We start from the raw sequence: 26117 nt of genomic DNA, 5'->3' as shown, positions 1-26117 counted from the left end.
GTGCTTTCAAACTGCTCAATAAAAAGAATGATCAAACTCTATGAGATGAATACACACATCACAAAGCAGTTGCTCAGAGAGCTTCTCTCCAGTTTTTATCTGAAGATATTTCCTTTTTCACCATAGACCTGAAAGTGCTCCTGAATATCCCCTGGCGGATCCATCCATGATGGAGTTTCCAAGCTGGGCAATGCAAAGAAAGTTTTATCTATGTGAAATGAATAAACATAGCAAAAAACAGATTCACAGAAACCTTCTTTCCAGTGTTTATCTGAATGTATTTCCTTTTTCACCATAGTCCTGAATGTGCTCCCGAAAGTCCCTTCGCGGATTCGTACATGACAGAGTTTCCAAGCTGTGTAATATAAAGAATACTTTACCTATGTCAGATGAATACACATATCACACAGCAGTTTCACAGAAAGCGTCCTTTCGGGTTTTGTGTGAGTCTATTTCCCATTTCACCATAGGCGTCAATATGCTCCCGAATATCACTTGGTACCTTTTTCTCCAAAAGAGTTTCCCCGATGCTGTATGAGAAAAGAGGTATAACCTGTGAGTGGAATGCGCACGTCACAAAGCAGTTCCTCAGAAGGCTTCTCTCCAGTTTCCATCTGAACATATTTCCTTTTTCACCATAAGCCTCAAAGCACTCCCAAATATCCCTTCGCACGCTAAACATAAACAGTGTTAGAAACTGTCATTGAAAACAGAAGCTTAACTGAGTGAGAGGAATTCACACGACACATAGCAGTTTCACAGAATGCTTCCTTCTGGTTCTTATCTGAGGATAAGATTCTTTCTCCATATTCTAAAGAGCGTTCCCAAATGTCCTTTCTCAGATTCCACAGAACCAGTGATTTCAAACTGCTCAATCCAAAGAATGCATTAACTCTATGAGATGAATACACACATCACAAAGCTGTTTCTCAGAAAGCTTCTCTCCAGTTTTTATCTGAAGATATGTCCTTTTTCACCATAGGCCTGAATGTGGTTCTGAATGTCCCTTCGAGGATCCATCCATGATGGAGTTTTCAAACTGCATAATATAAGAAACGTTTTATCTATGGGAGATGAATAAACATAGCAAAAAGCAGATTAACAGAAAGCTTCTTTCCAGTTTTTATCTGAAGGTATTTCCTTTTTCACCATAGTCCTGAATGTGTTCCCGGATATCCCCTCACAAATCCGTCCATGGCAGAGTTTCCAAGTTGTCTAATGTAAAGAAAGAAATTTATCTATGTGAAATAAACACACATATCACAGAACAGTTTCACAGAAAGGGTTTCCCCGATGCTGTATGAGAAAAGAGGTATAACACTGTGAATGGAATGCACACGTCACAAAGCAATTCCTCGGAAAGCATCTCTCCAGTTTCTCTCTGAAAATATTTCCTTTTTACGGTAAGCCTCAAAGCACTCCCGAATATCCCTTCGTACGCTGAACATAAACAGTGTTCGAAAACTCTCAATGAAAAGAGAAGCCAAACTAAGCACGAGGAATTCACAAGACACATAGCAGTCTCACAGACAGCTTCCTTCTGGTTTTTACCTGAAGATATTTCTTCCTCCATATTCTAAAGATGGTTCCCAAATGTACCTCCTCAGATTCCACAGAAGCAGTGATTTCAAACTGCTCGATCCCAATAATGGTTTAACTCTATGAGATAAATACACACATCACAAAGCAGTTGCTCAGAAACCTTCTCTCCAGTTTTCATCGGAAGACCTTTCCTTGCTCACCACAGGCCTCCAGCGCCACTTAATATCCCTTCACAGAATCCTCAAAGACAGAGTTTCCAAACTCGGCAATGTTGTATAAGCATTAACGCTGTGAAATGAATGCACATATCCGAGAGCAGTTTCTTGCAACGCTTCTTCTTGGGTTTTATTTCAGGATATTTCACTTTTCGCCACAGTCTTCAATGCGCTCCGAAATATCACTTTTTCAGTTTTACAGGAACAGTGTTCAAACATTGTCTAATGAGAAAAGAGGTATAACATCCTGAGTGGAATGCACACACCACAGAGCAGTTTCTCAGAAAGCTTCTCTCCAGTTTTTATATGAAGATATTTCCTGTTTCACCAAAATCTTCAATGCCATCCCGAATATTCCTTTGCAGATCCGTCCATGATGGAGTTTCCAAGCTGCATAATGTAAAGAAAGCTTTATCTATGTGAGATGAATAAACATAGCAAAAATCAGATTCACAGAAAGTTTCTTTCCAGTTTTTATCTGAAGATATTTCCTTTTTCCCCATAGTCCTGAATGTGCTCCCGAATGTCTCTTCACGGATCTGTCCATGACAGAGTTTCCAAGCTGCGTAAAGTAAAGAAAGCTTTATCTCAGTGAGATGAGTACATATATCACAGAGCAGTTGCACAGAAAGCTTCTTTCCAGTTTTTGTCTGAGGCCATTTTCCTTTTCACCTTAGGCATCAATATGTCCCTGAATGTCCCTTGGTACCTTTTTCTCCAAGAGGATTTCCCTGATGCTGTATGATAAGAGAGGTATAAACCTGTGAGTGGAATGCACACGTCACAAAGCAGTTCATTGGAAAGTTTCTCTCCAGTTTCTATCTGAACATATTTCCTTTTTCAACGTAAGCCTCAAAGCCCTCCTGAATATCCCTCTCGCTCGAAACATAAACAGTGTTAGAAAATTGCTCAATGAAAAGAGAAGCTTAGCCGAGTGAGACGAATTCACATGACACATATGCAGCTTCACAGAAAGCTTCCTTCTCGTTTTTATCTGAGGATATTTCTTTCTACATATTCAAAAGAGCATTCCCAAATGTCCTTCCTCAGAATCCACAGAAGCAGTGATTTCAAACTGCACAATCCAAAGTGTAGTTTAACTCTATGAGATGAATACACACATCACAAAGCAGTTGCTCAGAAAACTTCTCTCCAGTTTTCAATGGAAGACGTTTCCTTCCTTACCACAAGCCACAGGACGCCACTTAATATTCCTTCACAGATTCCTCAAACGCAGAGTTTCCAAGCTGGGTAACGTAGAGTAATGTTTACTTCTGTGAAATGAATGCACATATCCCAGAGCAGTTTCTTGGAACGCTTCTTTCTCGGTTTTATTTGAGGATACTTCGCGTTTTGCCATAGTCTTCAACACGCTTCAAAATATCACTTTTTCTTTTTCACAGTTAGTGTACAAACACTGTCTTATGAGAAAAGAGGTATAAATACCTGAGTGGAATGCACACATCACAAAGCAGTTTCTCAGAAACCTTGTCTCCAATTTTTATCTGAAGATATTTCCTTTTTCACCATAGGCCTGAATGTACTACCGAATGTCCATTCGCGGATTCGTCCATGATTGATTTTCCAAACTGCGTAATATGAAGAAAGATTTTCTATGTGAGATCAATAAACGTAACTATCACAAAGCATTTTCACAGAAAGCTTCTATTCAGTTTTTGACTGAGGATATTTCCTTTTTCACCATAGTCGTTCATATACTCCCTAATGTCCCTTGGTAGTTTTTTCTCCAAAAACGATTCCCCAATCCTCTATGAGAAGAAAAGTATAACTCTGTGAGTGGAATGCACACGTCACAAAGCAGCTCCTCGGAAAACTTCTCTCCGGCATCCATCTGAAGATATTTTCGATTTTACCCTAAGCCTCAAAGCGCTCTCAAATATCCCTTCACACGCTAAATATAAACAGTGTTAGAAAACTGCTCAATGAAAAGAGAAGCTTAACTGAGTGAGAGGAATTCACGCAACACATAGCAGTTTCACAGAAAGCTTCCTTCTAGTTTTCATTTGAGGATATTTCTTTCTCTATGTTCTAAAGAGGGTTCCCAAATGTCCTTCCTCAGATTCCAACGAAACAGTGATTTCAAACTGATCAATCCAAGGAATGGTTTAACTCTATGAGGTGAATACACACATCACAAAGCAGTTGCTCAGAAAGCTTCTGTCCAGTTTTTACGTCAAGATATTTAATTTTTCACAATAGGCCCGAAGGTGCTCCAGAATGTCACCTCGTGGATCCATCCATGCGAGCTTCCAGACTGTATATTGTAAAGAAAGTTTTATCTAAGTGAGATTAATAAACATATCTATTACAAAGCAGTTTCACAAAAAGCTTCTTTCCAGTTTTTGTCTGAGGATATTTCCTTTTTCACCCTAGCCATCTATTACCTGCCGAATGTCCCTTGATAATTTTTTCTCCAAAATTGATTCCCCAATCCTCTATGAGAAGAAAGGTATAACTCTGGGAGTGGAATGCACATGTCACAAAGCAGCTTCTTGGATAACTTCTCCCCAGTTTCTATCTTCAATATTTCCGTTTTCACCATAAGCCTCATAGTGCTCCCAAATATCCTTTCGCAGACTAAGCAAAACAGTGTTAGAATACTACTCAACAAAAAGAGAATCTTAACTTTGCATTTGGAATTCACTTGACACAGAGCAGTTTCACAGAAAGCTTCCTTCAGGTTTCTATCTGAGGGTATTCCTTTTTCAGCATATTCTAAAAAGCGTTCCCAAATGTCCTTTCTCAGGTTCCATAGTAACAGTGATTTCAAACTGCTCAATCCAATGAATGATTTAACTCTATAATAATAACACACACATCACAAAGAAGTTTCTCAGAAAGCTTCTCTCCAGTTTTCAACGGAAGACATTTCCTTGCCCACCACAGGCCTCCAGACACCACTTAATATCCCTTTGCAGATTCCTCAAAGATAGAGTTTCCAAACTGGGCAATGTAGAGTAAGCTTTAACTCTTTGAAATGAATGCACATATCAGAGAGCAGTTTCTTGGAACGCTTCTTTCTGGGTTTTATTTGAGGATATTTCACTTTTCGCCATAGTCTTCAATGTGCTCTGAAATATCACTTTTTCAGTTTTACACTAATAGTGTTCAAACACTGCTTTATGAGAAAAGAGGTATAACTCGCTGACTGGAATGCACACATCACAAAACAGTTTCTCAGAAAGCTTCTCTCCCGTTTTTATCTGAAGATACTTCCTTTTTCACCAAAATCCTGAATGCCATCCCGAATATTCCTTTGCGGATCCGTCCATGATAGAGTTTCCAAGCTGTGTAATGTAAAGATAGCTTCATCTATGTGAAATGAATAAATATAGCAAAAAGCAGATTCACAGAAAACTCCTTTCCAGAGTTTATCTGAAGATATTTCCTTTTTCACCATAGTACTGAATGTGCTCATGAATGTCCCGTCGCGTATCCGTCCGTGACAGACTACCTAAGCTGCATAATGTAAAGAAAGCTTTATCTATGTGAGATGAATATACATATCACAGAGCAGTTTCACAGAAAGCTTCCTTACAGTTTTTGTATGAGATTATTTCCCTTTTCACCACAGGCATCAATATGCTCCCGAATAGCGCTTGGTACCTTTTTCTCCAAAAGGGGTTTCCCCAATGTTGTATGAGAAGAGAGGTATAACTTTGTGAGTGGAATACACACGTCACAAAGCAGTTCGTCGGAAAGCTTCTCTCCAGTTTCTATCTGAACATATTTCCTTTTTCACCATAAGCCTCAAGACACTCCCGAATATCCCTTTGCATGCTAAATATAAACAGTGTTAGAAAACTGCTCATTGAAAAGTGAAGCTTAGCTGAGCGAGAGGAATTCACATGACACATAGCAGTTTCACAGAAAGCTTCCTTGTGGTTTTTATCTGAGGATATTTCTTTCTCCATATTCTATAGAGCATTCCCAAATGTCCTTCCTCAGATTCCACAGAAACAGTGATTTCAAACTGCTCAATCCAAAGAATGATTTAACTCTATGAGATGAATACACACATCACTAAGCAGTTGCTCAGAAAGCTTCTCTCCAGGTTTCATCGGAAGACATTTCCTTGCTCACCACAGGCCTCTGGGGGCCAGTTAATATCCCTTCGCAGATTCCTCAAAGACAGGTTTTCCAAACTGGGCGATGTACAGTAAGCTTTAACTCTGTAAATAGAGCGCACATATCAGAGAACAGTTTCTTGGAATGCTTCTTTCTGGGTTTTATTTAACGATATTTCACTTTTCACCATAGTCTTCAATGCGCTCCGAAATATCACTTTTTCCGTTTTAGAGGAACAGTGTTCAAACACTACCTTAATGAGAAAAGAGGTATAACTCCCTGAGTGGAATGCATACATCACAAAGCAGTTTCTCAGAAAGCTACTCTCCAGTTTTTATCTGAAGGCATTTCCATTTTCATCATACGCCTGAATGTGCTCCCGAATGTCCCATTCATAATGGAGTTTCCAAAATGCGTAATATAAAGAAAGTTTCATCTATGTGAGATCAATAAACATATCTATCACAAAGCAGTTTCACAAAAAGCTTCTTTCCAGTTTTTGTCTAAGGATATTTCCTTTTTCACCATAACCATCCATATAATCCAGGTTGTCCTTTGGTAGCTTTTTCTACAAAGGGATTCCTCAATCCTCTGTGAGAAGAAAGGTGTTACTCTGTGAGTGGAATGCCCACGTCACTAAGCAGCTGCTCAAAAGCTTCTTTCTAGTTTCTATCTGAAGATATTTCCATTTTCACCATAAGCCTCATAGCGCTCCCGAATATACCTTCGCAGACTAAGCAAAAACAGTGTTAGAATACTGCTCAATGAAAAGGGAATCTTAACTTTGTGAGTGGCATTCACTCGACACAGAGCAGTTTCAGAGAAACCTTCCTTCAGGTTTCTATCTGAGAGTATTTCTTTTTCAGCATATTCTAAAGAGAGTTCCCAAATGTCCTTTCTCAGGTTCCACAGAAACAGTGATTTCAAACTTCTCAATCCAAAGAATGGTTTAACTCTATGAGATGAATACACACATCACAAAGCAGTTACTCAGAAAGCTTCTCTCCAGTTTTCAACGGAAGACATTTCCTTGCTCACCACAGGCCTTCGGGCGCCACTAAATATCCCTTTGCAGATTCCTCAAAGACAGAGGTTCCAAACTGGGCAATGTAGAGTAAGCTTTAACTCTGTGAAATGAATGCACATATCAGAGAGCAGTTTCTTGGAAAGCTTCTTTCTGGGTTTTATTTGACGATATTTCACTTTCCCCATAGTCTTCAATGTGCTCCGAAATATCACTTTTTCGGTTTTATGCGAACAGTGTTCAAACACTGCCTTATGAGAAAAGACGTATAACTCCCTGACTGGAATGCACACATCACAAAGCAGTTTCTCAGAAAGCTTCTCTCCACTTTTTATCTGAATATATTTCCTTTTTCACCAAAATCCTGAATGTCATCCCGAATACCCCTTCGTGGATCTGCCTATGACGGAGTTTCCAAGCTGCATAATGCAAAGAAAGGTTTATCTATGTGAAATGAATACACATACCAAAAAGCAGACTCACAGAAAGCTTCTTTCCAGTTTTTATCTGCAAATATTTCCTTTTTCACCATAGTCCTAATGTGCTCCCAAATGTCCCTTCGCGAATCTGTCCGTGACAGACTTTCCAAGCTGCATAATGTAAGAAAGCCTTACCTATGTGAGATGAATACACATATCAAAGAGCAGTTTCACAGAAAGCTTCCTTCCAGTTTTTGCCTGAGGTTATTTCCCTTTTCACCATAGGTGACAGTATGCTCCCGAATATCCCTTGGTACCTTTTTCTCCAAAAGAGTTTCCCCGATGCTGTATGAGAAGAGAGGTATAACACTGTGAGTGGAATGCACACATCACAAAGCAGTTCCTCGGAAAGCTTCTCTCCAGTTTCTATTTGAACATATTTCCTTTTTCATCATAAGCCTCAAGACACTCCTGAATATCCCTTCGCACGCTAAGCACAAACAGTGTTAGAAAACTGTTCAATGAAAACAGAAGCTTAACTGAGCGAGAGGAATTCACACAACACGTAGCAGTTTCACAGAAAGCTTCCTTCTCCGTTTTTATTAGAGGATATTTCTTTCTCCATATTTTAAAGGGCGTTCCCAAATGTCCTTCTTCAGATTCCACAGAAACACTGATTTCAAACCGCTGAAATGAAACAATGGTTTAATTCTATGAGATAAATCCACAGATCACAAAGCAGTTGCTAAGCAAGTTTCTCTCCAGTTTTCATCGGAAGATGATTCCTTGCTCACCACAGGCCTCAGGGCGCCACTTAATATCCCTTCGCAAATTCCTCAAAGACAGTTTCCAAACTGGGCAATGTAGTGTAAGCTTTAACTTTGTGAAATGAATGCACATAACAGAGAGCAGTTTCTTGGAATGCTTCTTTCTGGGTTTTATTTGAGGATAATTCACTTTTCACCATAGTCTTCAGTGCGCTCCGAAATATCACTTTTTCAGTGTTATGGAAAAAGTGTTCAAACACTGCCTTATGAGAAAAGAGGTATAACTCCCTGAGTGGAATGCACACATCACAAAGCAGTTTCTCAGAAAGCTTCTCTTCGGTTTTTATCTGAAGATATTTCTTTTTTCACCATAGGCCTGAAGGTGTTCCGAAGGTCCTTTGTGAATCCATCCATGACAGAGTTTTCAAGCTGTATTATATTTTAAAAAAGCCTTATCTATGTTAGGTGAATAAGCATAGCAAAAAGCAGATTCACAGAAAGCTTCTTTCCAGTTTTTATCTGAAGAGAATTTTTTTTTCACCATAGTCTAGAGTGTGCTTCTGAATGTCCCTTCGTGGATCCATCGGTGACACAGTTTCCAGGCTGCATAATATAAAGAAAGCTTTATCTATGAGAGATGAATATTCATAACATAGAGCAGTTTCACAGAAAGCTTCTTTCCAGTTTTTGTCTGAGGCTATTTCTTTTGTCACCAAAGGTGTCAATATGCTCCCGCATATCCACTGGTACTTTTTCTCCTAAAGGGTTTCCCCAATGTTGTATGAGAAGAGAGGTATAACACTATGAGTGGAATGCACACTTCACAAAGGAGTTCCTCGGAAAGCTTCTCCCTAGTTTCTGTCTGAACATGTTTCCTTTTCCACCGTAAGCCTCAAAGCGCTGCCAAATATCCCTTCGCACGCTCAACATAAACAGTGTTAGAAAACTGCTCAATGAAAAGAGAAGCTTAAGTGAGCGAGAGGAAATCACATGACACATAGCATTTTCACAGAAAGCTTCCTTCTGGTTTTTATCTGAGGATATTTCTTTTTCCATGTTCTAAAGAGCGTTCCCAAATGTCCTCCCTCAGATTCCACAGAAACAGTGATTTCAAACTGCTCAATCCAAAAATGGTTTAACTCTATGAGATGAATACACACATCACAAAACACTTGCTCAGAAAGCTTCTCTCTACAGTTTTCATAGGAAGACATTTCCTTCCTCAACACAGGCCTCCGGGCGCCACTTAATATAGCTTCACAGATTCCTCAAAGACAGAGTTTCCAAACTGGGCAACGTACAGTAAGCTTTCACTCGGTGAATTTAGTCCACATATCTGAGAGCAGCTTCTTGGAAAATTTCTTTCTGGGTTTTATTTGAGGATATTTCACTTTTCGCTATAGTCTTCAATGTGCTCTGAAATATGACATTTTCGGTTTTACAGGAACAGTATTCAAACACTATCTTATGAGAAAAGCGGTATAACTCCCTGAATGGAACACACACATCACAAAGCAGATTCTCAGAAAGCTTCTCTCCAGTTTTCACGTGAAGATATTTCCTTTTTCACCATAGACCTGAATGAGCTCTCAAAGGTCACTTCACGGATCCGTCCATGACGGAGTTTCCAAACAGTGTAACATAAACAAAGTTTTATCTATGTGAGATGAATAAACACATGTATCACAAAGCATTTTCACAGAAGGCTTCTATCCAGTTTTTGCCTGAGGATATTTTCTTTTTCATCACAGCCGTCCATATGGTGAATGTCCCATGGTAGCTTTTTCTCCAAAAGGGATTCCCCAATCCTCTATGAGAATAAAGGTATAACTCTGTGAGTGGAATGCACGCGTCACAAAGCAGCTCCTCAGAAAGCTTCTCTGCAGTTTAATCTGAAGATACTTCCGTTTTCACCATAAGAATCAAACCGCTCCCAAATATCACTTCTCAGACTAAACAAAAACAGTGTTAGAATACTGCTTAATGAAAAGAGAAGCTTAACAGCGCGAGTGGAATTCACACGACACAGAGCAGCTTCACAGAAAGCTTCCTTCTGGTTTTAATCTGAGGGTATTTCTTTTTCAGCAAATTCTAAAGAGCATTCCCAAAAGTCCTTTCCCAGGTTCCACGGAAAGATTGATTTCAAACTGCTCAATCCAAAGAAAGATTTAACTCTATGAGATGAATACACAAGTCACAAAGCAGTTGCTCAGAAAGCTTCTCTCCAGTTTACAATGGAAGACGTTTCCTTGCTCAAAACAGGCCTCCAGGAGCCACTTAATATCCCTTCGCAGATTCATCAAAGACAGAGTTTCCAAATGGGCAATGTAGAGTAAGTTTTAATTCAGTGAAATGAGTGCACATATTAGAGAACAGTTTCTTGGAATGCTTCTCTCTTGGTTTTATCAGAGGATATTTCACTTTTTGCCATAGTCTTCAATGCACTCCGAAATATAACTTTTTCACTTTTATAGGAACAGTGTTCAAACACTGCCTCATGAGAAAAGAGGTATAACTCCCTGTGTGGAATGCACATATCACAAAGCAGTTTCTTAGAAAGCTTCTCTACAGTTTCTATCTGAAGATATTTTCTTTTTCACCATAGTCCAGAATGTGCTCCCAAATGTCCCTTCACGGATCCATCCATGACAGACTTTCCAAGCTGCGTAATGTAAAGAAAGCTTTATCTATGTGAGGTGAATAAACATAGTAAAAAGCACATTCACAGAAAGCTTCTTTCCAGTATTTATCTGAAGATATTTCATTTATCACCATAGTTCTGAATGTGCAATCAAATGTCCCTTCGTGGATCCGTCCATGACAGAGTTTCCAAGCTGCATAATGTAAAGAAAGTTTTATCTATGTGAGATGAATAAACATATCTATCACAAAGCAGTTTCACAGAAGACTTCTTTCTAGTTTTTCTCTGAGGCTACCTCCTTTCTCACCATAGGCGTCAATATGCTCCTGGATATTCCTTGGTACCTTTTTCTCAATAACAGTTTCCCGATGCTGTATGAGAAGAGAGTTATAACACTGTGAGTGGAATGCACACGTCTCAAAGCAGTTCCTTGGAAAGGTTCTCTCCAGTTTCTATCTGAATATATTTCCTTTTTCACTATAAGCCTCAATGCGCTCCCGACTATCCCTTTGCACGTTAAACATAAACAGTGTTAGAAAACTGCTCAATGAAAAGTGAAGCTTAACTGAGCGAGAGGAATTCACATGACACAGAGCAGTTTCACAGAAAGCTTCCTTCTGTTTTTTATCTGAGGATATTTCTTTCTCCCTATACTAAAAAGTGTTCCCAAATGTCTTTCCTCAGATTCCACAGAAACAGTGATTTCAATCTACTCAATCCAAAGAATGATTTAATTCTATGAGATGAATACACACATCACAAAGCTGTTGCTCAGAAAGCTTTTCTCCAGTTTTCAATGGAAGACGTTTTCTTGCTCACCACAGTCTACCGAGTGCCACTTAATATCCCTTCACAGATTCCTCAAAGACAGAGTTTCCAAACTGGACCATGTAGAGTAAGCTTTAAATCTGTGAAATAAATGCACATATCAGAGGGCAGTTTCTTGGAATGCCTCTTTCTGGGTTTTATTTGAGTATATTTCACTTTTCACCATAGTCTTCAATGTGCTCTAAAATATCACTTTTTCGGTTTTACAGGAACAGTGTTCAAACACTGTCTTATGAGAAAAGAGATAAAACACCCTGAGTGGAATGCATACATCACAAAACAGTTTCTCAGAAAGCTCTCCGGTTTTTATCTGAAGATATTTCCTTTTTCACCATAGTCCTGAATGTGCTTCCGAATGTCTCTTCGCAGATCTGTCCATGACGGAGTTTCCGAGTCATTTAATGTAAAGAGAACATTGTCTATGTGAGAGGAATAAACATAGCAAAAAGCAAATTCACAGAAAGCTTCTTTCCAGTTTATATCTGAAGATATTTTCTTTTTCACCATAGTCCTGAATGTGCACCCTAAAGTCCCTTCACGAATCCGTCCTTGACAGAGTTCCCAAGCTGTATAATGTAAAGGAAGCTTTACCTATGTGAGATGAATACACATATCTCAGAGCAGTTTCACAGAAAGCTTCTTTCCAGTTTTTTTCTAGGGCTATTTCCCTTTTCTCAATAGGTGTCAATATGCTCCCGAATAGCCCTTGGTACCTTTTTCTCTAAAAGTGTTTCTCCGATGCTGTATGAGAAGAGAGCTACAACACTGTGAGTGGAATGCACATGTCACAAAGCAGTTCCTCGGAAAGCTTCTCTCCAATTTCTATCTGAACATATTTCCTTTTTCACCATAAGCCTCAAAGCGCTCCCAAATATCCCTTCACACGCTAAACATAAACAGTGTTAGAAAACTGCTCAATGAAGACAGAAGCTTAGCTGAGCGAGATGAATTCACACGATACAAAGCAGTTTCACAGAAAGCTTCCTTCTGGATTTTATCTGAGGATATTTCTTTCTCCATATTCTAAAGAGCGTTCCCAAATGTCCTCCCTCAGATTCCACAGAAACAGTGATTTCAAACCACTCAATCCAAAGAATGATTTAACTCTATGAGATGAATACACACGTCACAAAGCAGTTGCTCAGAAAGCTTCTCTCCAGTTTTTAAAGGAAGACATTTCCTTCCTCAACACAGGCCTACAGGCGCCACTTAATATCCCTTCACATATTACTCAAAGACAGAGTTTGCAAATTGGGCAATGTAGAGTTAGCTTTAATTCTCTGAAATGAATGCACGTATCAGAGAGAAGTTTCTTGGAACACTTCTTTCTGTGTTTTATTTGAGGATATTTCACTTTTTGCCATAGTTTTCAAAGTGCTTCGAAATACAATTTCTTTGGTTTTACAGTAACAGTGTACAAGCACTGCCTTATGAGGAAACAGGTATAACTCCCTGAGTGGAATGCACACATCACAAAGCAGTTTCTCACAAAGATTCTCTCCAGTTTTTATCTGAAGATATTTCATTTTTCACAATAAGCCTTAATGTGCTGCCGAATGTCCCTTTGCTGATCTGACCATGATGGAGTTCCCAAACTGCGTATTATAAAGAAAGTTTTGTCTATGTGAGATGAATAAACATACCTATCACAAAGCAGTTTCACAGAAAGCTTCTTTCCTGATTTTGTCTGAGGATATTCCCTTTTTCACCATAGCTGTCCATATAGTCCCAAATGTCCTTTGGTAGCTTTTTCTCCAAAAGGGATTCCCCAATCCTCTATGAGAAGAAAGGTATAAATCTGTGAGTGGAATGCACACGTCACAAAGCAGCTCCTCGGAAAGCTTCTCTCCAGTTTCTATCTGAAGATATTTCCTTTTTAAACACAGACCTCAAAGCTCTCCCAAATATCCCTTCGCAGACTTAACAAAAGCAGTGTTAGAATACTGCTCAATGAAAAGAGAAGATTAACTGTGTGAGTGGAATTCATATGATATAGAGCAGTTTCACAGAAAGCTTCCTTCTGATTTTTATCTGAGGGTCTTTCTTTTTCAACATATTCTAAAGAGCGTTTCCAATTGTCCTTTCTCAGGTTCCACAGAAACAGTGATTTCAAACTGCTCAATCCAAAGAATGATTTAACTCTATGAGATGAATACACACATCACAGACAGTTGCTCAGAAAGCTTCTCTCATGATTTCAACGGAAGACATTTCCTTACTCAACACAGGCCTATGTTCACTACTTAATATCCCTTCACAGATTCCTCAAAGACAGAGTTTCAGAAATGGGCAATGTAGAGTAAACTTTAACACTCTGAAATGAAAGCACATGTCAGAGAGCAGTTTCTTGGATCGCTTCTTTCTGGATTTGATTTGAAGATACTTGACATTTCACCATAGTTTTCAATGCACTCCAAAATATCACTTTTTGGGATTTACAGAAACAGTGTTGAAATACTGCCTTATGAGAAAAGAGGTATAACTGCCTGAGTGGAATGCACACAAAACAAAACATTTTCCCAGAAAGCTTCTCTTCAGTTTTTATCTGAGAATATTTCCTTTTTCACCAGAGTCCTGAAAGTGCTCCTGAATGTCCCTTCATGGATCCGTCCATGACAGAGTTTCCAAATTGCATAATATAAAGAAAGTTTTATCTATGTGAGATGAATAAACATATCTATCATAAAACAGTTTCACAAAAAGCTTCTTTCCAGTTTTTGTCTGAGGACATTTCCTTTAACACCATAGCAATCCACATACTACCGAATTCCCTTGGTAGCTTTTTCTTCAAAAGGTATTCCCCAATCCTCTATGCAAAGAAATTTATAACTCTGTCAGTGGAATGCACATGTCCCAAAGCAGTTCCTCGAAAAGCATCTCTCCAGTTTCTATCTGAAGATATTTCCATTTTCACCATAAGCCTCAAAGCACTCCCGAATATCCCTTCATAAGCTAAACATAAACAGTGTTAGAAAACTGCTCAATGAAAAGAGAAGCTTAACAGTGTGACAGGAATTTACACGACACAAAACAGTTTCACAGAAAGCTTCCTTCTGGCTTTTATCTGAGGATATTTCTTTCTTCATATTCTAAAGAGCGTTCCCAAATGTCCTTCCTTAGTTTGCACAGAAACAGTGATTTCAAACCACTCAATCCAAAGAATGATTTAACTCTATGAGATGAATACACTCGTCACAAAGCAGTTGCTCAGAAAGCTTCTCTCCAGTTTTCAACGGAAGATATTTCCTTGCTCACCACAGGCCACCAGGCGCCACATAATATCCCTTTGCAGATTCCTCAAAGACGGAGTTTCCAAACTGGGAAATGTAGAGTAAGCTTTAACTCTGTGAAGTGAATGCACATACGAGAGAGCAGTTTCCTGGAATGCTTCTTTCTGGGCTATTTTTGAGGATAGTTCACTCTTCGCCATGGTCTCCAATACGCTCCAAAATATCACATTTTCGGTTTTACAGGAACAGTGTTCAAACATTGCCTTATGAGAAAAGAGGTATTACTCCCTGAGTGGAATGCACACATCGTGAAACAGTTTTTCTGAAAGCTTCTCTCCAGTTTTTATCTGGAGATATTTCCATTTTCACCGTAGTCCTGAATGTGCTCCTGAATGTCGCTTAATGGAACCATCCATGACAGAGTTTCAAAGCTGCGTAAAGAAAGCTTTATCTATGTGAGATGAATAATCATAGCACAGAGAAGTTTCACAGAAAGTTTCTTTCCAGTTTTTGTTGGAGGGTATTTTCCTTTTTACCATAGGCGTCAATATGCTCCTGGATGTTCCTTGGTAACTTTTTCTCAATAACTGATTCCCGATGCTGTATGAAAAGAGAGGTATAACACTGTGAGTGAAATGCACATGTCACAAAGCAGTTCCTCGAAAAGTTTCTCTCCAGTTTCTATCTGAACATATTTCCTTTTTCACCATAAGACTCAAAGCGCTCCCGAATATCCCTTCACACGCTAAACATAAACAGTGTTAGAAAACTACTCAATGAAAAACGAAGTTTAACTGAGTGAGAGGAATTCACATGACACATAGCGGTTTCACAGAAAGCTTCCTTCTGCATTTTATCTGAGGATATTTCCTTCTCCATATTCTAAAGAACGTTCCAAAATGTCCTTCCTCAGATTCCACAGAAACGGTGATTTCAAACTGCTCAATCCAAAGAATGGCTTAACTCTATGAGACGAATACACACATCACAAAGCAGTTGCTCAGAAAGCTTCTCTCCAGTTTTCATCGGAAGACATTTCCTTACTCACCACAGGCCTCCAGGCGCCACTTAATATTCCTTCTCAGATTCCTCAAAGACAGAGTTTCCAAACTGGGAAATGTAGAGTAAGCTTTAACACTGTAAAATGAATGCACATATAAGAGAGCAGTTTCTTGGTATGCTTCTTTCTGGGTTTTATTTGAGGATAGTTTACTTTTCGCCATAGTCTTCAATGTGCTCCGAAATATCACTTTTTCAGTTTTACAAAAACAATATTCAAACACTGCCTTATGACAAAAGAGGTATAACTCCTTGAGTGGAATGCACATATAACAAAGCAGTTTCTCAAAAAGATTCTCTCCAGTTTTTATCTCAAGAGATTTCCATTTTCACCATAGTCCTGTATGTGTTCCCTAATGTCCCTTCAAGGATCCGTCCATGACAGAGATTCCGAGCTGCATAATATAAAGAATGCTTTATATATGTGAGATGAATATACATATCACAGAACAGTTTCACAGCAAGGGTTTCCCTGATGCTGTATGAGAAGAGAGGTATAACACTGTGAGTGGAATGCACACGTTGCAGTTTCTCAGAAAGTTTCTTTCCACTTATTGTCTGAGTATATTTCATTTTCTACCATAGCCGCCCATATACTCCCGAATGTCTGTTGGTAGCTTTTATTCCAAAATGGATTCCCGAATCCTCTATGAGAAGAAAAGGATAACTCTGTGAGTGGAATGCACACGTCACAAAGCAGGTCCTCAGAAAACTTCTCTCCAATTTCTATCTGAAGATATTTCCGTTTTCACCATAAGCCTCAAAGCACTCCCAAATATCCCTTCAAAGACTAACCACAGATTTAGAACACTGCTCAATGAAAAGAGAAGCCGAACTGTGTGAGAGGAATTCACACGACACAGAGAAGTTTCACAGAAAGCTTTCTTCCGGTTATCTGAGGGTATGTCTTTTTCGGCATATTCTAAAAAGCGTTACCAAATGTCTTTTCTCAGGTTCCACAGAAACATAATTTCAAACTGCTCAATTCAAAGAATGGTTTAACTCTATGAGATGAATACACACATCACAAAGCAGTTTCCCAGAAAGCATCTCTCCAGTTTTCAATGGAAGACATTTCCTTGATCACCACAGGCCTCCAGGCGCCACTTAATATCCCTTCGCAGATTCCTCGAAGACAGAGTTTCCAAACTGGGCAATGTAGAGTAAGCTTTAACTCTTTGAAGTGAATGCACATATCAGAGAGCAGTTTCTTGGAACGCAAATTTATGGGTTTTATTTGAAGATAGTTCACTTTTTGCCAGTCTTCAATGTGCTCTGAATATGACATTTTCGGTTGTTTTTTTTTTTTTTTAATTATTATTATACTTTAAGTTCTAGGGTACATGTGCATAACGTGCAGGTTTGTTACATATGTATACTTGTGCCATGTTAGTGTGCTGCACCCATCAACTCGTCAGCACCCATCAACTCATCATTTATATCAGGTATAACTCCCAATGCAATCCCTCCTCCCTCCCCCCTCCCCATGATAGGCCCTGGTGTGTGATGTTCCCCTTCCCGAGTCCAAGTGATCTCATTGTTCAGTTCCCACCTATGAGTGAGAACATGCGGTGTTTGGTTTTCTGTTCTTGCGATAGTTTGCTGAGAATGATGGGTTCCAGCTGCATCCATGTCCCTACAAAGGACACAAACTCATCTTTTTTTATGGCTGCATAGTATTCTGTGGTGTATATGTGCCACATTTTCTTAATCCAGTCTGTCACTGATGGACATTTGGGTTGATTCCAAGTCTTTGCTATTGTGAATAGTGCCGCAGTAAACATACGTTTACATGTGTCTTTATAGTAGCTTGATTTATAATCCTTTGGGTATATATACCCAGTAATGGGATGGCTGGGTCATATGGTACTTCGAGTTCTAGATCCTTGAGGAATCGCCATACTGTTTTCCATAATGGTTGAAAGAGTTTACAATCCCACCAACAGTGTAAAAGTGTTCCTATTTCTCCACATCCTCTCCAGCACCTGTTGTTTCCTGTCTTTTTAATGACTGCCATTCTACCTGGTGTGAGATGGTATCTCATTGTGGTTTTGATTTGCATTTCTCTGATGGCCAGTGATGATGAGCATTTTTTCATGTGTCTGTTGGCTGTATGAATGTCTTCTTTTGAGAAATGTCTGTTCATATCCTTTGCCCACTTTGTGATGGGGTTGTTTGATTTTTTCTTGCAAATTTGTTTGAGTTCTTTGTAGGTTCTGGATATTAGTCCTTCGTCAGATGAGTAGATTGCAAAAATTTTCTTCCATTCTATAGATTGCCTGTTCACTCTGCTGGTAGTTTCTTTTGCTGTGCAGAAGCTCTTTAGTTTAATTAGATCCCATTTGTCAATTTCGGCTTTTGTTGCCGTTGCTTTTGGTGTTTTAGACATGAAGTCCTTGCCCATGCCTATGTCCTGAATAGTATTACCTAGGTTTTCTTCTAGGGTTTTTATGGTATTAGGTCTAACATTTAAGTATCTAATCCATCTTGAATTAATTTTCGTATAAGGAGTAAGGAAAGGATCCAGTGTCAGCTTTCTACCTATGGCTAGCCAATTTTCCCAGCACCATTTATTAAACAGAGAATTCTTTCCCCATTTCTTGTTTTTGTCAGGTTTGTCAAAAATCAGATGGCTGTAGATGTGTGGTGTTATTTCTGAGGACTCTGTTCTGTTCCATTGGTCTATATTTCTGTTTTGGTACCAGTACCATGCTGTTTAAATCTATAAATTACCTTGGGCACTATGGCCATTTTCACGATATTGATTCTTCCTATCCATGAGCATGGTATGTTCTTCCATTTGTTTATGTCCTCTTTTATTTCACGGAGCAGTGGTTTGTAGTTCTCCTTGAAGAGGTCCTTTACATCCCTTGTAAGTTGGATTCCTAGGTATTTTATTCTCTTTGAAGCAATTGTGAATGGAAATTCGTTCATGATTTGGCTCTCTGTCTGTTACTGGTGTATAAGAATGCTTGTGATTTTTGCACATTAATTTTGTATCCTGAGACTTTGCAGAAGTTCCATATCGGCTTAAGGAGATGTTGGGCTGAGACAATGGGGTTTTCTAAATATACAATCATGTCATCTGCAAACAGGGACAATTTGACTTCTTCTTTTCCTAACCGAATACTATTGATTTCTTTCTCTTGCCTGATTGCCCTACCCAGAACTTCCAACACTGTGTTGAATAGGAGTGGTGAGAGAGGGCATCCCTGCCTTGTGCCAGCTTTCAAAGGGAATTTTTCCAGTTTTTGCCCATTCAGTATGTTATTGGCTGTGGGTTTGTCATAAATAGCTCTTATTATTTTGAGATACGTTCCATCAATACCGAATTTATTGAGTGTTTTTAGCATGAAGGGCTGTTGAATTTTGTCAAAGGCCTTTTCTGCATCTATTGAGATAATCATGTGGTTTTTGTCTTTGGTTCTGTTTATATGCTGGATTACGTTTTTTGATTTGCGTATGTTGAACCAGCCTTGCATCCCAGGGATGAAGCCCACTTGATCATGGTGGATAAGCTTTTGGATGTGCTGCTGAATTCGTTTTGCCAGTATTTTATAGAGGATTTTTGCATCAATGTTCATCAGGGATACTGGACTAAAGTTCTCTTTTTTTGTTGTGTCTCTGCCAGGCTTTGGTATCAGGATGATGTTGGCCTCATAAAATGAGTTAGGGAGGATTCCCTCTTTTTCTATTGATTGGAATATTTCAGAAGGAATGGTATCAGCTCCTCCTTGTACCTCTGGTAGAATTCAGCTGTGAATCCATCAGGTCCTGGACTTTTCTTGGTTGGTAGGCTATTAATTATTGCCTCAATTTCAGAGCCTGCTATTGGTCCATTCTGAATTCCACTTCTACCTGGTTTAGTCTTGGGAGAGTGTAAGTGTCCAGGAAATTATCCATTTCTTCTAGATTTCCTAGTTTGTGTGCATAGACGTGTTTATAGTATTCTCTGATGGTAGTTTGTATTTCTGTGGGGTCAGTGGTGATATCCCCTTTATCATTTTTTATTGCATCTATTTGATTCTTCTCTCTTTTCTTCTTTATTAGTCTTGCTAGTGGTCTATCCATTTTGTTGATCTTTTCAAAAAACCAACTACTGGATTCCTTGATTTTTTGGAGGATTTTTTGTGTCTCTATCTCCTTCAGTTCTGCTCTGATCTTAGTTATTTCTTGCCTTCTGCTAGCTTTGGAATGTGTTTGCTCTTGCTTCTCTAGTTCTTTTAATTGTGATGTTAGAGTGTCAATTTTAGATCTTTCCAGCTTTCTCTTGTGGGCATTTAGTGCTATAAATTTCCTTCTACACACTGCTTTAAATGTGTCCCAGAGATTCTGGTATATTGTATCTTCATTCTCATTGGTTTCAAAGAACACCTTTATTTCTGCCTTCATTTCATTATGTACCCAGTAGTCATTCAGGAGCAGGTTATTCAGTTCCCATGTAGTTGAGCAGTTTTGATTGAGTTTCTTAATCCTGAGTTCTAGTTTGATTGCACTGTGGTCTGAGAGACTGTTTGTTATAATTTCTGTTTTTGTACATTTGCTGAGGAGTGCTTTACTTCCAATTATGTGGTCAATTTTGGAATAAGTGTGATGTGGTACTGAGTAAAATGTATATTCTGTTGATTTGTGGTGGAGAGTTCTGTAGATGTCTGTTAGGTTGCTTGCTGCAGAGATGAGTTCAATTCCTGTATATCCTTGTTAACTTTCTGTCTCGTTGATCTGTCTAATATTGACAGAGGGGTGTTGAAGTCTCCCATCATTATTGTGTCAGAGTCTAAGTCTCTTTGTAAGTCTCTAAGGACTTGCTTTATGAATCTGGGTTCTCCTGTATTGGGTGCATATATATTTAGGATAGTTAGCTCTTCCTGTTGAATTGATCCCTTTACCATTATGTAATGGCTTTCTTTGTCTCTTTTGATCTTTGATGGTTTAAAGTCTGTTTTATCAGAGACTAGTATTGCAACCCCTGCTTTTTTTTGTTCTCCATTTGCTTGGTAGATCTTCCTCCATCCCTTTACGTTGAGCCTATGTATGTCTCTGCATGTGAGATGGGTCTCCTGAATACAGCAGACTGATGGGTCTTGACTCTTTATCCAGTTTGCTAGTCTGTGTCTTTTAATTGGAGCACTTAGTCCATTTACATTTAAGGTTAATATTCTTATGTGTGAACTTGATCCTGCCATTATGATATTAACTGGTTATTTTGCTCGTTACTTGATGCAGTTTCTTCCTAGCCTCGATGGTCTTTACATTTTGGCATGTTTTGCAATGGCTGGTACTGGTTGTTCCTTTCCATGTTTAGTGCTTCCTTCAGGGTCTTTTGTAAGGCAGGCCTAGTGGCAACAAAATCTCTAAGCATTTGCTTATCTGTAAAGGATTTTATTTCCCATTCACTTATGAAACTTAGTTTGGATGGATATGAAATTCTGGGTTTAAAATTCTTTTCTTTAAGAATGTTAAATATTGACCCCCACTCTCTTCTGGCTTGTAGAGTTTCTGCCAAGAGATCTGCTGTTAGTCTGATGGGCTTCCCTTTGTGGGTAACCCGACCTTTCTCTCTGGCTGCCCTTAACATTTTTTCCTTCATTTCAACTTTGGTGAATCTGGCAATTATGTGTCTTGGAGTTGCTCTTTTCGAGGAGTATCTTTGTGGCATTCTCTGTATTTCCTGGTTTTGAATGTTGGCCTGTCCTACTAGGTTGGGGAAATTCTCCTGGATGATATCCTGAAGAGTGTTTTCCAACTTGGTTCCATTTTCCCCTTCACTTTCAGGCACCCCAATCAGATGTAGATTTGGTCTTTTTAGATAATCCCATACTTCTTGCAGGCTTTGTTCATTTCTTTTTCTTCTTTTTCCTTTTGGTTTCTCTTCTCGCTTCATTTCATTCATTTGATCCTCAATCGCTGATACTCTTTCTTCCAGTTGATCCAGTCAGTTACTGAAGCTTGGTCATTTGTCACGTATTTCTCGTGTCATGGTTTTCATGTCTGTCATTTCGTTTATGACCTTCTCTGCATTAATTACTCTAGCTATCAATTCTTTCACTCTTTTTTCAAGATTTTTAGTTTCTTTGTGCTGGGTACGTAATTCCTCCTTTAGCTCTGAGAAGTTGGATGGACTGAAGCCTTCTTCTCTCATCTCTTCAAAGTCATTCTCCGTCCAGCTTTGATCCATTGCTGGCGATGAGCTGTGCTCCTTTGCAGGGGGAGATGCGCTCTTATTTTTTGAATTTCCGGCTTTTCTGCCCCGCTTTTTCCCCATCTTTGTGGTTTTATCTGCCTCTGGTCTTTGATGATGGTGACATACTGATGGGGTTTTGGTGTAGGTGTCCTTCCTGTTTGATAGTTTTCCTTCTAACAGTCAGGACCCTCAGCTGTAGGTCTGTTGGAGATTGCTTGAGGTCCACTCCAGACCCTGTTTTCCTTGATATCAGCAGCAGAGGCTGCAGAAGATAAAATATTGCTGAACAGCGAGTGTACCTGTCTGATTCTTACTTTGGAAGCTTCCTCTCAGGGGTGTACTCCACCCCGTGAGGTGTGGGGTGTCAGACTGCCCCTAGTGGGGGATGTCTCCCAGTTAAGCTACTCAGGGGTCAGGGACCCACTTGAGCAGGCAGTCTGTCCGTTCTCAGATCTCAACCTCCCTGTTCGGAGATCCACTGCTCTCTTCAAAGCTGTCAGACAGAGTCGTTTGCGTCTGCAGAGGTTCTGCTGCTTTTGTTGTTGCTGTTGTTTAGCTGTGCCCTGTCCCCAGAGGTGGAGTCTACAGAGACAGGCAGGTTTCTCTGAGCTGCTGTGAGCTCCACCCAGTTCGAGCTTCCCAGCCGATTTGTTTACCTACTTAAGCCTCAGCAATGGCGGGCGCCCCTCCCCCAGCCTCGCTGCTGCCTTGCGGTTAGATCCTAGACTGCTGTGCTAGCAATGAGGGGCGCTCTGTGGGCGTAGGACCCTCCCAGCCAGGTGTGGGATATAATCTCCTTGTGTGCCTGTTTGCTTAAAGCTCAGTATTGGGGTGGGAGTTACCCGATTTTCCAGGTGTTGTGTGTCTCAGTTCCCCTGGCTAGGAAAAGGGATTCCCTTCCCCCTTGAGTTTCCCAGGTGAGGCGATGCCTCACCCTGCTTCAGCTCTCGCTGGTCGGGCTGCAGCAACTGACCAGCACCGATTGTCCGGCACTCCCTAGTGAGATGAACCCAGTACCTCAGTTGAAAATGCAGAAATCACCATTCTTCTGTGTCACTCGCGCTGGGATTTGGAGACTGGAGCTGTTCCTATTCGGCCATCTTGCCCTGCCCCCCGCTAAATATTAATAGTGTTAGAAAACTGCTCAATGAAAAGAGAAGCTTAACTGGGCAAAAGAAATTCACATGACACATAGCAGTTTCACACAAAGATTACATCTGGTTTTTATTGGAGGATATTCCTTTCTACATATTCTAAAGAGCGTTCCAAATTATCCTTCCTCCGATTCCACAGAAGCAGTGATTTGAAATTGCTCATTCCAAAGAGTGGTTTAACTCTGCAAGATGAATACACACATTACAAAGCAGTTGCTCAGAATGCTTCTCTCCAGTTTTCCCCGCAAGACATTTCCTTGCTCACCACAGGCTCCAGGCGCCACTTCATATCCCTTTGCAGATTACTCAAAGACAAAGTATCCAAACTGACCAACGTAGAGTAACCTTTATCTCTTTGAATTGAATGCACATATCAGAGAGCAGTTTCTTGGAACACTTCTTTCTGGTTTTTTTGGGGGTTTTTTGTTTTTGTTTTTTTGAGGATATTTCACTTATCGCCATAGTCTTCAACGTGCTCTGAAATATCACTTCTTCGAATTTATAGGAACCAGTGTTCAAACACTGCCTTATGAGAAAAGAAGTATAACTCGGTAAGTGGAATGCACACATCACAAAGCAGTTTCTCAGAAAGCTTTTCTCCAGTTTTTATCTCAAGAGATTTCCTTTTTCACCATAGGCCACAATGTGCTCCCGAATGTCCCTTTGCAGATCCGTCCATGATGGAGTTTTTGTCTGAGGATATATCCTTTTTCACCATAGCCGTTCATATACTCCTGAATGTCCCTTGTTATCTTTTTCTCCAAAAGGGATTCCTCAATCCTCTATGAGAAGAAATGTATAACTCTGTGAGTGGAATGCACATGTCACAAAGCAGCTCCTCGGAAAGCTTCTTTCCAGTTTCTATCTGAAGATATTTCCGTTTTCACCATAAGCCTCAAAGCTCTCCCAAATATCCCTTAGCAGACTAAACAAAAAGAATGTTAGAATACTGCTCAATGAAAAGAGAAGCTTAACTGTTTGAGTGGAATTCACACGACACAGGTCAACTTCACAGAAAGCTTCCTTCTGGTTTTTATCTGAGGGTATTTCTTTTTCAGCACATTCAAGAGAGCGTTCCCAAATGTCCTTTCTCAGGTTCCACAGAAACAGTGATTTCAAACTACTCAATCTAAAGGTTGATTTAACTCTATGAGATGAATACACACATCACAAAGCAGTTCCTCAGAAATTCTCTCTCCAGTTTTCAATGGAAGACATTTCCTTGCTCAACACAGGCCTCAGGGCGCCAGTTAATATGCCTTCACAGATTCCTCAAAGACACAGTTTCCAAACTGGGCAATGTAGAGTAAGCTTTAATTCTGTGAAATGAATGCCCGTGTCAGAGAGCAGTTTCTTGGAACACTTCTTTTTGGGTTTTATTTGAGGATATTTCACTTTTCGCCATAGTCTACAATGCGTTCCAAAATATCACTTTTTCGGTTTTACAGGAACAGTGTTCAAACACTGCCTTATGAGAAAAGAGGCATAATTCCCTGAGTCAATGCTCACATCACAAAGCAGTTTCTCCAAAACCTTCTCTACAGTTTTCATTTGAAGATATTCCCTTTTTCACCATAGACCTGAATATGATCCCGAATATCCTTTTGCGGATCCTTCCATGATGGAGTTTCCATGCCGTGTAATGTAAAGAAAGCTTTATCTATGTGAGATGAATAAACATAGCATAATGCAGATTCACAGAAAGCTTCTTTACAGTTTTTATCTGAGGATATTTCCTTTTTCACAATAGTCCTGAATGTGCTCCCAAATGTCCCTTCATGGATCCGTCCAACGCAGAGTTTCCAAGCTGTGTAATGTAAAGAAAGCTTTACCTATGCGAGATGAATAAACATAGCAAAAAGCAGATTCACAGAGAGCTTCTGTCCAGTTTTTATCTGACGATATTTCCATTTTCACCATAAGCATCAATATGCCCCCGAATATCCCTTGGTACCATTTTCTCCCCCTCGATGCTGTTTGAGAAGAGAGGTATAACACTGTGAGTAGAATGCCCAAGTCACAAAGTGGTTCCTCGGAAAGCTTCTCTCCAGTTTCTATCTGAAGATATTTCCTTTTTCACTGTAAGCCTCAAAGCGCTCACCAATATGCCTTCACATGCTAAACAGAAATGGTGTTATAAAACTGCTCAATGAAAAGAGAAGCTTAACTGAGTGAGAGAAATTCACACAACACATAGCAATTTCACAGAAAGCGTGCTTCTTGTTTTTATCAGAGGATACTTCTTTCTCCATATTCTAAAGAGTTCTCCCAAATGTTCTTCCTCAGATTCCACACAAACAGTGATTTCAAACTGCTCAATCCAAACAATGGATTAACTCTATGAGATGAATACACACATCACAAAGCAGTTGCTCAGAAAGCTTCTCTCCAGTTTTCATCAAGACAGAGTTTCCAAAGTGGGCAATGTAGAGTATGCTTTAATTCTGTGAAATGAATGCACATTTCAAGAGCAGTTTCTTGCTACGCTTCTTTCTGGGTTTTATCTGAGGATATTTCACGTTTTGCCATAGTCTTCACTACACTCGGAAATATCACTTTTTTGGTTTTGCAGTAACAGTGTTCAAACACTTCCTTATTAGAAAAGAGGTATAACTCCCTGAGTGGAATGCACACATCACAAAGCAGTTTCCCAGAAACCTTCTCTCCAGTTTTTATCTGAAGAGAATTATTTTTCACCATAGGCCTGAAAATGCTCCCGAATGTCCCTTCCAGGATCCTTCTATGACAGAATTTCCAAACTGTGTAATATAAAGAAAGTTTTATCTATGTGAGATGAATAAACATATCTATCAAAAAGCGGTTTCGGCCGGGCGCAGTGGCTCAAGCCTGTAATCCCAGCACTTTGGGAGGCCGAGACGGGCAGATCACGAGGTCAAGAGATCGAGACCATCCTGGCTAACACAATGAAACCCCGTCTCCACTAAAAATACAAAAAAATTAGCCG

Source organism: Macaca fascicularis, chromosome 8, assembly GCF_037993035.2.
Source record: "Macaca fascicularis isolate 582-1 chromosome 8, T2T-MFA8v1.1".
Classification (NCBI taxonomy): Eukaryota; Metazoa; Chordata; class Mammalia; order Primates; family Cercopithecidae; genus Macaca; species Macaca fascicularis.
The sequence above is the reverse complement of the archived record's forward strand: the minus strand, read 5'-3'. Positions refer to the sequence as shown.